At 40.5% G+C, this 15,075-nt stretch overlaps 1 protein-coding gene across 1 annotated transcript in view; it reads left to right on the top strand.

Moving 5' to 3' along the window:
* Positions 1-2,854: 2,854 nt before the first annotated feature.
* The window catches only part of samd10b (sterile alpha motif domain containing 10b), a 103,214-nt gene continuing 90,993 nt past the window's right edge, over positions 2,855-15,075 (top strand). The window contains exon 1 of the mRNA XM_079588013.1: positions 2,855-2,918. The gene's annotated coding sequence lies outside the window, so the exon portion shown is untranslated. The remainder of the gene's footprint in view (positions 2,919-15,075) is intronic.

Genomic DNA, 15,075 nt, shown 5'->3' with positions numbered 1-15,075 from the left:
TTGGTGAGTGTCATATAGGCTACGTTGCACGCTTTAGTTCATGTTTTTTAAAGTTTAATCTGTGCTTATACCTTAATGTTAAATAAAATCAATCTGCGCATGCCAGTGGAAGTAAATAGCTAATTTTAAGTTCATATTTTATCAGTTGGGATCCATCAACCATCTTTACCTTTACCTCAATGCTCCTGCTATGGTTTCCTCTGAAAAGACACTAATGAAAACAGACACTGTCACATCAGACTCAAGGGCTTTCGGCAGGTCAATTTATTAAATGCATCTACAACTTCAGAAAATTAAGCTGGGCTGAGAGAAGACAGTTCTTGAAAGCTTATAGATTCAGGTAAAAAATGCTTGCTGAACCAGACTGTGTTGGACACACAACTTATTCAAATACAATACAATCCCTTACTTTCAGTGGCCTGATGTTGGCTAATCGACTGGAATATGAATTGAAGTTCTCTCCGATCTTTTATATTGCCCTTACTGATATGATGGTAATGTCAGAAGCATTGGCCGACATAAAGCTCAGCTGCCAGACTCAATTTACGTAAAACTACAGAAACGTCAGGATATTAGCCAATACCAGAAGTTCAAACTTTCTGAACTTTATTAACCTTTTTACGTTCTCAGCCCATGGTATCCTTGGATGTTTCCATGTTTGAGAAAACGCATAATCGGTTTTGCTTAAGCTCTGTCCAGAACGTGAAATTAAAAACTGACCCTATTTACTTTTTAATGTACAACCTGGGATACAAATGGCATTTCACATTGAGTTTAAGGTTCGGAGTACTCTAAGTCTCTTCATTTTCTAGACTGACCACCATACACATGGTATAGTAGTGTTATATTGATACAGAAATGCACTGGAGTCAAATGCCATCCAGACCAGAAGCTTTACAGAAAAACTAGTTGAGTTTGTGTCTTTCAATATTGAGACAGAAAGATTTCTGCCTGTGGGATTCTTTCAGACTTGTGTCCTTTGTATGCCCCGCTGTGATAATCAGGACTAAAACCTAATCCTGTTATCATCGCTTTTGTAGTATTGTGACCAGGACTGAGAACACATCACGTGTGTGGAGCCCAAGGATTGAGCCACTGGAGGAGGTACAGGGGACAGGAACAGGAAAGGAATTATTCTCTTTGATCTGTTCCCATGGAGCCGTTGGCTTTGGTTTTCCTCCACACATAACCTTGAACAATGAAGCAGGAAGAGAATGGAAAGATCTCCTGGGAGGAAGAGGGAGAGGACATGTAGTGGTTGGGTGAACGAGGGTCAGAAGCAGATTATACCTGAGAGAGGTTGAGTGTGTGAAATCCAAATTTCCATGGTATGGCAAAAACCAAAAGTGAAAGTTCATGAATATGTTGTGGTTTGTTCAAAGGAGCCGATGGCTGTAAAAACCACAGAGCTGGGATAACCTTTCAGAAGTGAAAATTTGCTGGTTTGTGTTTTTATGTACAACCAAAGACACTTAAAGACAAGTAATGTTACTTGGCGGCCATCTTTGAAACGTCTCTCGGGAGTGAAAGTGCCTTTGAATGGGGACGTTCAATTGGGTGTGTCAGGGAATGGCGGCTGCCATGGTTGCCTGGTCAGGTCAATGCGAAGTAATATATTTATTATTATTACGTGAGTTATACGTATAACATATAATGTGTAATTGTTTAATAAAAGAGAAAAGCCAGTAAATTAAAGCGATACGGTTGTTATATTTGTGTGTGTTGTGTGTTCAACGGTATTGCAAATGTGTCAATGTGATTTTTGCAGAATTGAGTATTGTAGCCAATCACAAGCATTTCGGTTGAAAATAATGACCAATCAGGTGTTTGAACTTACAGAGTATCGCTCAAAATGCTGAATGAGTTTGTTTAGAGACACAATGTAAATAAAAAATTAATTGTGACATTTAGAAAATAAAAGGTTTTAATTTTTTATTATTATTTTTAAATAGATTTTTTAATGTTATAATAGTGATTTGATGATATCTACAAATAAATTTGCCAATAAGTGCTCCTCCGACACCATCTACTGGTTATACTGATTATTTGTTTAATTTTAAAATAAAAGTTTTCCGGTCAATGGGTCGTCAGAGTCTGCCATACCTTGGCTTTTGGTGAGTTGATGCCACTGAACGGGGAAACATCAAATTCTCCCAAACTGTTCGTCAAGCTTATACGACTAAATTTAATATTTAAAATCACCAATAAAATCTAACAACAACTGTCTAATAAATTTTGTATCTAAATCCTGGAATCATGACAAAAAAATTGCATTTTTCAGGTGTGTTTTTTGTGGCGTTTGGCTCTTTTCTTAAGAAGGCGGGACTTATATTGCACTTTGCACTTTCTCCCATTCATAAATAATAGTAATGATTGTCTTTTTGTCTTTGATGCTGTAAAAATCATCTGCTAATGTCTATTGCAGATATAGATATTCATACATGAATGCAGATGCACAGTTTACTTGCCCTCGAATGTTCATGGACTGGATTTGACTGTTCCAAAATGGCGGATTGCTCACGTATATAGCAGCCCATTGAAACAGACACTAATGAGGTATCTATGTGTAGCCTATATATATATGCTCAACCCCACCAGCTCATCTTCGCAACAAAAACAGCTCATGTTCTAACCTAAGGCAGAGAGAGAGAGAGAGAGAGAGAGAGAGAGAGAGAGAGAGAGAGAGAGAGAGAGAGAGCATGCCAGGACATTGCATTTCAAACTGACATTGAAATGTAACCATCCATTATAGTTTAGATTAATAAAAAATACTGTATATGCAGAGCATTACTACATAAAAGTACTTTTCAAAATGATTTGAATTTGTACTCTGAGACAATGTGCTTTGTCCTTGCAGGGGACGACGGCGAATGCCATTACAGCTTCTCCATTTAAACAGCCGCAGAGATGCTTCCCAGGTAACAAACTGCCAATTGAAGTTTCATTGATTTACAAATTGATGGCATATATCCAGAGGTTCAAATAAGGACAAACTAGCAATTAGTTGACCTAGACGACCTGAGAAAAGCATCAGAGAGGTGAAGAAAGGGCGATCGATAGAGAATCCTTTGTTGTGGCAGATAAGAACAAAGAAGAAAGAGAAGTTGATTAAATATGAAAAGACTCGATCAATAACCTCGACATGGAAATTGTTGTTTGCTGGAATATCTTTTCATGAATGTGACTGGGACAGAATTATAAATAAAATATAAAGTCTAAATTAGTATCATTTGCATTTTCATGATAACTTTACTGTATCCAGACACGTTCATTTCGAGTTCAATTATTCTCATTGCGATACAATATTGTGGTTAAACGATTATACACAGAAACCGAATTTCCTTGGGCACTCTAGGAAATGATGTCAGCCATGAATAACCCGACTGATGTAAGTGTGGCAGTCTGTGCCAGTTCCCGTTCCTGTGTTGTCACCAGTGTGGCAGCACTCCTTACGGCAGGACTTTTGTCCTCTGCCTGGATAATGAGTTTCCCTCCTTCACTCTTCATCTGTAGCTGGAGGACATTTCTCCGTCTGAACAGCCGTCTTCCCAGCTCTTCTTCACTTATGGAAGTCACCCTGGCTGTGAGTGGCCCATGCTTTTGTGCCGGGTGCAAGTGTAGCGTAGAGTAAATCTTTGGCTAGAGAGGTTGGGATTTTCTTTCTCCCCAAGACAGGATATATTGCAATAGAGTGCAACAGCAACTAGGTTTTTTTTTTCTTTTTTTCAGAAGCTTTGATCCCTGAATTTTCCTACCAACCAGCTTCAAGACATATAAAAATATAACTATACAAACTATATAACTATTTTATTTGTACAACAATTTATTTATAGCCAATATTGTTATTCATTGTAAGTGTAAATTAACGTGTAGCTATTTGAAGTTTATTGCTAAATATTAAAACATATCCAATTTTATTTAGACTATGGTTGTTATTTGCAGTGCTTCATTCAGAGCTATTTTGCCATGTTTCCTGTTCCATAGAAGCAACTTCTCTGATTGGTGGATCTATTTATGGGAATTATGGGTAATGTAGGTCTGCAACAAGAAGTTGGCTGTTAAAGTCCGCTTGAACCTGAAGTTGCAAATTACTTTTCTCCAGTGTTGTGACGTATTTCCAAGTGGAAGGGAATATAGAACAGAGGGCAGGGTTTTATCAGCGATTTCAGGCCCAAACATAAATTATCACATTCATCTAATCTTTCCTAACGATCCGCTAGCTGCCCGCCCCATAAGCAAGCTGTCAAAAAAACGCGTCTCTGTAGGCAGTCTAGGTTCTGAGATTTGCACACAAAAACATTTGGTTTCACCAACCACTCAAAACCAAAATAAACAGTGTTCCAACCAATCACAGACAGGGGCTGTTGTGAGGTTTTGAGCTCGTGCACGGTGACGGATGCACACGAAGTCGGAGCTGAAGAAGAAGCCAGCGTCTATCAACAAGAGAAATTGAACATGGCTGAGTCAATCCCCAAGAGGGGGAGGAGGATTAGGGCGAGGGAATACCATCGTGTTTATTCCAAGACACGTATAGTTATCGGGAAGGCTTTTGAACGGTGGAAAGAAATTAAAGAACTAATTTTTTTCAATCAGACGCCGAGGTTGCACTGTTTCTTCTGGACAGGTGAGTAGCTGCTAGTGCTGACTTGTTTGGTTGTGAATTGTGTGAAAAAATATCCTTCTTGAAATAATATGAGCGAAGCTCGACTAAACTTGGGTAGCTCTAGCTAGTTTTTTTTTCATGATGCACGGAAGGGAGGGCGAGCTAACTTGGTTTGTTTGGGATCTCGCTTCAAACACAAACAAAAGTGACGTCACCCACAATCGCTGATACAACCTTTTAGCACTCCTCCTCTCCATCTCTGCTCATAGTAACGGTTTGGAGGGGAGTGGTGAAGCGTTTTCAGCCCAAGCCGTCAAACTGACGTCATCAGAAAAGGAACGCCATTCCAGACCGGAAGTAACTTTTCAGATTTTGATTAAAGATTACCACGGCAAACCATTTTTTTCTGTGTATTAACTTGCACGGATTAATTGTTCACCACAAGACTAGTAATATGCGCTAACAAAGTAAATAGGGTCAATTTTGATTTCATGTCGACTTTAAACACATACAAAAAATGTATTAAGTTAAAGTCACATTGTACTGTAATATACATGACTAATCTCAATTGGTCTACTCTGCTCTGATTGGTCAGATGGCCCAGTCTGTTGTGATTGGCCAACTCTACTCTGATTGGTCAGATGACCCAGTCTGTTGTGATTGGTCTACTCTGCTCTGATTGGTCAGATGGCCCAGTCTGTTGTGATTGGTTTACTCTGCTCTGATTGGTCAGATGACCCAGTCTGTTGTGATTGGTCTACTCTGCTCTGATTGGTCAGATGACCCAGTCTGTTGTGATTGGTCTACTCTGATCTGATTGGTTAGATGGCCCAGTCTGTTGTGATTGGTCTACTCTGATCTGATTGGTTAGATGGCCTAGTCTGTTGTGATTGGTGTACTATTCTCTGATTGGTCAGATGTTATGATATGAAGATATTTTTTCCCTGAATTTTTTTTTTTTAATGTTAACTACTTCTGACAATTAGTTAGACAGATCAATCACTTACAATAAAATAGAGAAAAGGTCATAACGTCTCTGAAGGCTTATAAATAACATTTTATTTTACGAAGACAGCATTGAGGTCAGTCTTGCAAAGCCGAGAGCTCTGAAGGCAACTGTAAATACTGGTGACATCGTTCTAATAATGGCAAGGCCTTGGGCAAACCAACAACCGTGCCAGCCGACCGTCAAGCTGTCTTTATCACTGGCACGAACTCCTGGGAAAATGAAATAGTCTGGAGACATTTAAGAGGGCAATAGCAAGCACTGATCCTGAAACAGCTTGTGTTCGCAGAGAAAAACTGACACGACTGATGTCAGAACTGTATGAAAACACAGTTCAGTATTCAGACTGTGAATGAGCCATTCAATATTTGAAGTGACAGTGAGAGTAAGAGTAAGACAGGTAAAAAAAGCCCATCGCCTGCAGGTTTGTGTGTGGGTGAGATTATAGTTCAGTGTCTGAATGAGGCATGACACACAAGGCTCGGCGTCCACTGAGCATTCAGTGCATGAATGAATGCTAGATTACATTATGCATCAATTCAAAGATTAATGGCTTCTTTCATTTCTAGTAAACAGACTTCAGAATAGTATCGATTTTAAGTTTGAAACTGAGTTATATTCTGATCCCTTTCGTGTTTTCTATCAAGTCCTTGTCTAATTTTGGTGGATGAGAACCACAGAGGCTATGAAATGAGTCTATTGACAAATGCATTTTCAGCGAGTAATGCCTTGAGGAGCCTCTGAACATAATTTCCGAAGTGATAGATATTTGCAATGATGCATGGAGCCCTGGATCTTATTTCCTGGTCCTATCTTGGTGTGAAGGTTCTGTGCTTTTATCAGATAGTGTTTGACAGATGCGTAAAAACAGTGCCTGTAACCAGGCCTTGGAAATGACACTGACAGATTAGAGGGAACTGGACCAGAGAAGAAAGAAGAGAGAATGATCGTGAAGAGAAGAAATAATGGATCATGTGAGCTACTGGGAGTGTATTATTTTCTGGTTTTCATATGGAATATTTGTAATTAGTGCTGATTACTGAGGCAAGCATCACTTTTAACCCTGTAAAGCCTGACATGAAATAATAGTCAGACATTTTTTTTGTGTGGAAATATAACAGCAGTGAAGATCAATAGTGGCTTCGCTTGGTGGGTGACGGATGATTCAGTTCAGTTCAATTTTATTTATATAGCACATTTAAATACAATCGTAATTGACCAAAGTGCTTAACAAGATCCATCAAAGACTTTAAAACAAAATATCATACAGACAATAACACACAAAGTACAAATAAAATAACCCACAGTTTAAGATGTCAAAGCTCAACTAGAATTGAAAGCCAAAACATAATAATGTGTCTTAAGCAAAGACTTGAATGTTTCGATAGTCTGAGCTTTCCTTACAGAAAATGGGTAGACTATTCCAGATGTTCGGAGCAGCCACTGAAAACGCTCGGTCACCTTTATTTTTTAGCCTAGATCTGGGCACGTCGAGGAAAATCTGATCGGAAGACCTGAGTACTTTGACAGGTGTGTGGACATGTATAAGCTCCGTTAAATATGGAGGTGATAACCCATTTAAGATTTTAAAAACAATTAATGCTATTTTAAATTTAATTCTAAAACAAACAGGAAGCCAGTGAAGTGAGGCCAGTACCGGTGTAATGTGGTCACGTTTTTTAGTCTTGGTTAAAAGTCGACCTGCTGCGTTCTGCACTAGCTGTAGCCGACGAAGTGATGACTGCTCCAATCCGACATACAACGAGTTACAATAATCTAATCGCGACGTGATAAAAGCATGTATGACTCTTTCTAAGTCTTTGCGTAGCATATATTGCTTAACTTTAGCCAGAAGTCTCAAGTGGAAGAAGCTAGTTTTAACAACTGAACTAATTTGTTTGTCGAATTTAAAAGCACTGTCAAAAATTACACCCAAATTCTTGGTAAAAGGACGAATATGGGAACCTAGAGTTCCAAGAGCATCTGCACATTCACTAAAATGTCCCGCCCGGCCAAACACAACATCATTATCATTAGGACATAAAAAATTCTGATCCAACCAAATTTTGAGATCACTCAAGCAGTCTAACAGAGGTTGGATATTGTTCTTGTCATTGGTTTTTACAGGCAAATAGATTTGTACATCATCTGCAAAACAGTGGAAAGAAATATTATGTTTTTTAAAAATAGACCCTAAGGGCAGCATGTACAGGGAAAAGAGCATGGGTCCCAGAATGGAACCCTGGGGAACCCCGCAAGAAAGAGGGGCAGCAAATGAAGAGCAATTCCCAAGGTGGACAGAAAAACTCCTACCTGTCAAATATGATTTAAACCATTTTAGGGCCGTACCCGTAATGCCAACACTTTGTTCGAGTCTGGATAAGAGAATAGAATGATTTACAGTATCGAAGGCAGACGTCAAATCTAAAAGGACTAAAACAGCTGATTTTCCTGAATCAACTGCTAAGAGGAGGTCGTTATATACTCTTAGAAGAGCAGTTTCGGTGCTGTGGCGGGGTTTAAAACCAGACTGGAACTTTTCGTAAATACAAAATTCATCCAGAAATGATTGCAGTTGATTAAAAACTACCTTCTCCAGGACTTTAGATAAAAAAGGAAGTTTAGAAATAGGTCTAAAATTTTCTTTTTTAAGAGAGGTTGCACGGTTGCATGTTTAAAGGCTGCTGGAACACACCCTGAGTGGAGAGATCCATTAACCAAACATAAAATACAGGAACCAACAGTATTGAAAACATCTTTGAGTAACTGAGCAGGGATACTATCCAGCAGGCAGTTTGTAGGACGAAGCTGCTTGATTATGTCAGTGAGAACATGTAATGTGACTGGCTCAAACTGATGGAAGACAGCTTGGTATAAAGGTGGAACCGACGGGTCACTATTAAATGCAGGTGATGAAAAACTCAGGCCAGCAATCTTATCTATGAAATAATTCAGGAATTTTTCACACAACGAAGTGGATGGCACAACACAGTCAGTTTCACAGGGGTTAACAAGAGAGTTAAACACTTTAAAGAGAACCTGAGGCCTCTGGTTATTATTAGCAACCAGTTGAGATAAGAATTTAGTTTTTGAGGATTTAACCGCTCCCTGGTATTTATGTAATGTTTCCTTTAAAATTTGAAATGACACTTGAAGTTTGTCCTTTTTCCACTTTCTCTCAGCTGTTCTACAGGCACGTCTGAGAGAGCGGGTATGGTCATTTAACCAAGGTTCAGATAGCGTTTTAGTGCGTTTTTTTCTTAGTGGGGCAACGAAATCAAGTATTTCAGTACAGGTAGAATCAAAGAGGTTTGTGCCACATCACACATCAAAAATAAAATCTTCCAGATTGTATAGCACTGAGTCTTTAAAAGCAACAGAAAACTGCAAGGCAGTTTGAGGGTTAATGGAACGCACACTGCGTGCAGGAGCAACAATCGAAGTGTCCGAGCAGTAGACAATAGTAAAAACAATGGGCAGATGATCCGACAAACCGGAGTCACATATTTCAGTAACAGCAACATCTAAACCATATGACAGAATAAGGTCCAAAGTATGACCTTTTTCGTGAGTCGGACCAGTGACAGACTGCATAAGATTAAAAGAATCAATAAGATTAATAAAATCCTTAGACATCGGACTGGATTTGCAGCATACATGTATATTAAAATCACCAACAATTAAGAAGCGATCGTATTTTAACACAATCCCAGCCACAGAATCAGCAAAATCCTGAATAAAATTCTTGTTAAACTTTGGAGGTCGATATACCACAGCACATAAAACAGTCACTCGGCAATTCAACTCGGATTCATCCTGTGAGAACCTTATGGTGGTGTCCTTTTTTGTGATATCAACTTAAAATTTGGAACAGACATATGGCTTTAGGTTTGTATTCCAAAGCATTCATTAATTATAACCAGATTCGGCCCACATCTGGTACACATCGAATCCACATGTATCAGATGTGGCCCGGATCTGGGCCGACACTATGTTGGTGTCCAGGATATATCCTAGTGAAACGGCTTCTCAAACAAGAAAGCAAAATTAAATAGGGCGGGGCTTAATTTTGTCCATGTGGGGAATTGATTGGATGGTTGTGGTTTGCTATTGGTGGATCTCATGTGAGTGACAGGTTGCCCCGCCCTCACACCAGTAAACACATCATCAGAGAAGAGAAGAGATGTCGCTGCAAGAGGGAGGGTAAGTCATTTTGATTAAAGATTATGAGGGAACATGAATTTAAAACAGTAATGATGTACCCTGGAAATCCAGAGTTCAAAGTTGAATTTGCTCAGCGAGTTACCGGTACTCTGGTGTCGAGTAATGATGCTCATTAAATATGCCCCTCTATCTGAGCTGCACCAATCACATCGGGTTATCTGATATAGGCGGGCCAGAAGCGAGATGACATTAGTCATTAGTAAATATTGCAAGATGGCTATGGATGAACACCAGTTGTTAACTGGCGCTTTGGGCGCTACAATGAAAGATTTAGACTTGCCTTTTTCTCTAAAAGAGGAACAGAAGACGGCGCTCGAATCGTTCCTTTGCAAGAAGGAAGTTTTTGCTGTGTTGCCGACCGGATACGGCAAAAGTAATCTACCAGTTACTGTAGCTCCGCTGAAGTTCAAACCCGAAGACCGACACGAGAGGCGGTCTTCGGGTTCGGAGTAGACGTGAACAGAGTAGACGTGATAAATTTGACGTTGCAAAAGAAAGAACGCCGTGGATCAGGAGGTGAGGTGAATTAACACACTGCTATAGCCTGAACTTAAGTTGGACCCAACTTTTCAAATGCAATCAACATTTTCCTAAGAACTAGATGTGTTGGGCTATTTAACATGACATTTTAATTATATTATGCTGAAAAGAACGAAATTACTCGAAAAAAGATTTGTTCATTTTGCTGATTGAGAGTCCGCTGGTAGCTAAGCGTATGGGGCTTAGATACGTCACCCCGTGTATTGTTGTGAATGGTCGTAGTGTTAGCCAATTGTGTGCAGTGGTGCCGCCCCTCGAGCTGGCCGATTTTCATGAGTCGACACCAAGCCATTAATCTTTCGGATTTAGGTCTGGATTTCCAGGCTAGTAATGATGTGCATGGATAATAATTTTTAATAAACACTTCAATATTCCATAAAAGAATAAGAATTGTCCATTTCGATTTTATGGTGAAATAAAAGCTAAAAGCTAAACTTGTGGATCTGACCCTTTCGCGAAGGATAATTCCAAATGAGTCGACACTCTCTCAGGCCGGTAGCGAGGGAATATCCATCAACAGACTGTCTGATCTTCTGGAGCTGCATTCGTCATGAGAGTATGTAGGGCATATTTTCAGCTTGACTGGGGGGAACAGAGGCAAGGTGGCCTTATGGGAAAAATGAATGAATCCTCTATCATGCGATCTGTGCCCTAAAGAGGAAGATAAAGAGAAACGGTACAGATATTACCAGAGAGGGAGAGACGAGTGGGAAAAGGAGGCAGCGACACACTGACCCATGCTGGGTTCTCTAAAATGGCCGTGTCAGATAAACAGAGAATCCAGTCTGAATGCACTAGTCTGCTTCAACAGCATCTGATTTGCATAAGATAGGCCGGCTTTTTGGTGTGAGTGGAATGGCAAAGACTTTTGAAGCTTTGAACGCACACACTCACATGACTTCACCATTGATGGCGAAATGCCTAATCTTTGCACAGAAACAGAAGTATTTCAGCAATATCACAAAGAGCAAGAGTGCTGTTGATCTGTGCTTGGCATCCATCCATCCATCCATCCATCCATCCATCCATCCATCCATCCATCCATCCATCCATCCATCCATCCATCGAGCATCTATCCATCCATCCATCCATCGAGCATCCATCCATCCATCCATCCATCCATCCATCCATCCATCCATCGAGCATCCATCCATCCATCCATCGAGCATCTATCCATCCATCCATCCATCGAGCATCCATCCATCCATCCATCCATCCATCCATCCATCCATCCATCCATCCATCCATCCATCGAGCATCCATCCATCCATCCATCCATCCATCCATCCATCCATCCATCCATCCATCCATCCATCCATCCATCCATCCATCCATCCATCCAATTGTCTGTCTGTCTGTCGAAAACAATTTTTCAAAACAATTTTATTTCTAACAAAACTTTGTCAAGCCAACATTCAAAGTCTATCAAGACAACTTATCACTTTGAATTTCAATTTATTTTAAATAAAACAATTGGATGAGCCACGTTCTAGGCAATCCGGTAAATTGAAGTTACTATGTTGTTGGCAACGGTTTGCACTTGATTATTTACTTGATTGCCGTACATTACATTGATTTTACCATGGTAAAGGTTGGTCCTCATTAGGTTGTGCCTAAGAACCACTATAATGCCATCCTGATCTCATGAAATGTGTCTCGAAAGCATTTATTGTATTTATTGTGCAATTTATACACAAAAATTAGTTTAACGATTGCACGATAAATACAATGCGTGCTGTAGAGACTCATTTCATGAGATCAGGTTGATAATGCACAACCTCATGGATTATTTTATTATTTTGTGCTAAAAAAAACAACTGAATCCCAGTGTAGCAGCCAGACAACAGTTTGTGTTTAAAGCTCTGTTTGCAAAGATGTTTTCAGGTTTTGCACTTTTGGACTTTGGCCACAAGCTCAGGATTTGGAGAGTCCCCGGAGTGTCATTGAGTTTTCATGCCAGCCATTCAAAATGCCAACACCATGACACCATTATAGTATGAAAATCAAGTGCCCCAGTATGTTCAACCCCCAAACTTTACTCTTTTGTGGCCCCCTGTTTCCCAGGCAATGGCTGGCCCTGACACTAACCAAGACCATATGAAGAGCATGACAGAATACATCTTTAATTAGTCGTCTGTTATGGGATGCAGTCCACAGCCAGTTATTGGACTTCGACTGGCATCTAGTCTGAACTCACTCTGTTCTTCCGTTAAATAGACAAGGAACTCTGTGGTGCATCTGTCTGACCACCAGAACCATGACCGATCCTGTTTTCCTGTCTGAGGCTGGGCATTGTCGGAAACCGTGCCAGCTGACAGCTTGGTTCGGAAAAACCGGTGGCCGTACAAAGGGGGCATTGGTCCACAATTACACCCGCACTGTCCATCAATGTTTGGACACAAAACCACCATCTGCGGGTTGTTCAGTGTGTGTCTAAACGCAGACTGTCAATCTTATCGGCAGGGGTTGAACACTTCTCTCTCTCAGCTTGCCGCCTGTCTGAAACACAGTAATGAAAGTGCTAACGGCACACTGGAAGCACAACCTCTCTGCCAGGGGTCAGTGAACACTGCGATTGCTGTTTGGATCTTGAGACCATCAGTCTTGATGCTCAATACATGGAAAAAGAAAGAAGGCCAAAACCATCTCTTCAGGTTTACAAGCTTTGATGGCATTTGATGGATGGATATCATAATAATGCTACACATAGAAAAAAAATTCTGAAAGATCATCATGACAATGCTAAGGTCTTCTAGTGGTTGCTAAAACATTGCTAGGGTATTTTGAGTGGTAGTTATGGTCAGTCTCTGTTCTGTCTCTAGTTTAATTTTCTACTGTTAAACAACGGGCCGTACCAGTGTTGCCACATTGTGGATAAACTGATTAGTAAAAAATAAAATGCAATGTGCATGTTCGACCTGTGTGTGCATGTACTACGCACGCTTACAAAAATCGGGCGGCGTGCACACTATTCTGGTGATGAAATTTGCATCACGCGCACTGTGCGCAAACAGATTTTTTTAAAAAATGAACTATCCCATTACTAACTTTAAAGTCACAGACATTAATGCTTAATTTGATAATTTGTTAATATATAATCTAATATAGCTAGACAGCTAGCTAGCTATAGACAGACAGACAATTCACTTGATTTTAGGTGATTCACACCTGTAGAACAAACCAGACAGTTTAATATTCAGAGTTAGTGGCTTCTTCAAAACACTAGGCTAATCTTAAAGGGATACTTCACCTCTGGAAAGATGAATGTGCATTTAAAATGGGCCATTTATGTTGTAGAAATGTGAAATTATTTTTGAATTTGGAGCCTTCTAGACTGAGAAAAGCCAGAAAAAATATTTTTGGCTTATGGGGATGAAAGCAACTCCCAGAATGCACTTGCTTCGCTGCCCTACGAGGCCAAGCCACGCCTACCGGTAAGAGCGCAGTTAAGGCTAGGCTACTAGTGAGTCTCCGTGACGAGTCTGCCTGGGATTTCGAGATCGCCCAAAATGTCCGGGATTCGGCTTCTGCGTTCTACAGTCGCCATTCATCATGTTTACTGCGGCGAGCAGGACGAGACTGGCGGCCGCGGGAGAACGACGCGAGGCCGGTGGCGTGATTACTGATGAGCGGCACCTGTGAGACGCACCGGTCTCGTATCTCTCACGGAGGAGCGGGAATTTTCTTAGCAATGTTAAAACACACATTAACCGATCACTTGTTTAGCGTTCATGTAAACACTACATTCACTACAATCGGAATGAATTCAGTTTAATTGGAAAAAAAAGCTGTGCATGTAAACAATGAATGCCAACTGCAGAAAGCAAAAGCTGAATCCCGGACATTTTGGACGATCTCGACGGCCGGACATGTCCGGGAAAAAGGATCTATGGTAACCCCTCAGCTTTCTCCACAGAAAAAGAGGCTGTTAGCTTAGCGTCCAAATAAAAGATGGCTGACACTATTGTGCATTCTGTGAGTGAGATCCCACCCTCTATGGGCGGGTTGAAAACATGCGAATCTAGCGCCTTCTACTGGCTGTAGTCTCTAGCCTCTGGCCAAAAAAGCCTCAGATGACGCAAAATTATGATTTTTGCGTCATCTGAGGATTTTTTCCAGACAAAAAATACATAAATCTCTTGTCTCAGGGGGACATGAGGGAGGGAAGCACGGTAATTAAAAAAATACAGGTTTTCTACTGATTCAAAGCTTAATGCTAAATCCTGAAGTATCCCTTTAATACACAAGCAATTTTAATTGTGACGTTGTCTTTGCAAACCGCGTTACTCCACAATGCTTGCTTTTGCTAAAACTCAACAAAGATCTGAAATCTAAAATCTGTCGAAAAGCTTAAACTTTCTTGTTAATCTGTGCGACATCAATAACACCAGTCTTGTGAAGTGAAGAAAAGCAGTAGCTGCTGCATTGTAGCGTTGCATGTTTGCCCTACAGAGAGAGACTCTCTCCCACACCTCTTTAAACTTCAGAAACCCACCTCACCAAACACCTTCTCTTCTGCTCATACTGTGGAGGCAATCAGTGTTATTTATGACAGAATATGAATACAGCTCATTTAAGCAGGCGTTTGGTGCAGTGGCATCTCTTGTTCTGTTGAGGGCCACGCAGGAAGATTTCTTTGAAGAACGGGCCACTGAAGACCTCTGATGTTCTCGACTACACGCTCTCCTCAGATCCTCCCTCC

Source organism: Phoxinus phoxinus (assembly GCF_949152265.1).
Source record: "Phoxinus phoxinus genome assembly, chromosome: 18".
Lineage (NCBI taxonomy): Eukaryota > Metazoa > Chordata > Actinopteri > Cypriniformes > Leuciscidae > Phoxinus > Phoxinus phoxinus.
This window is presented reverse-complemented; position numbering and strand designations above follow the sequence as displayed.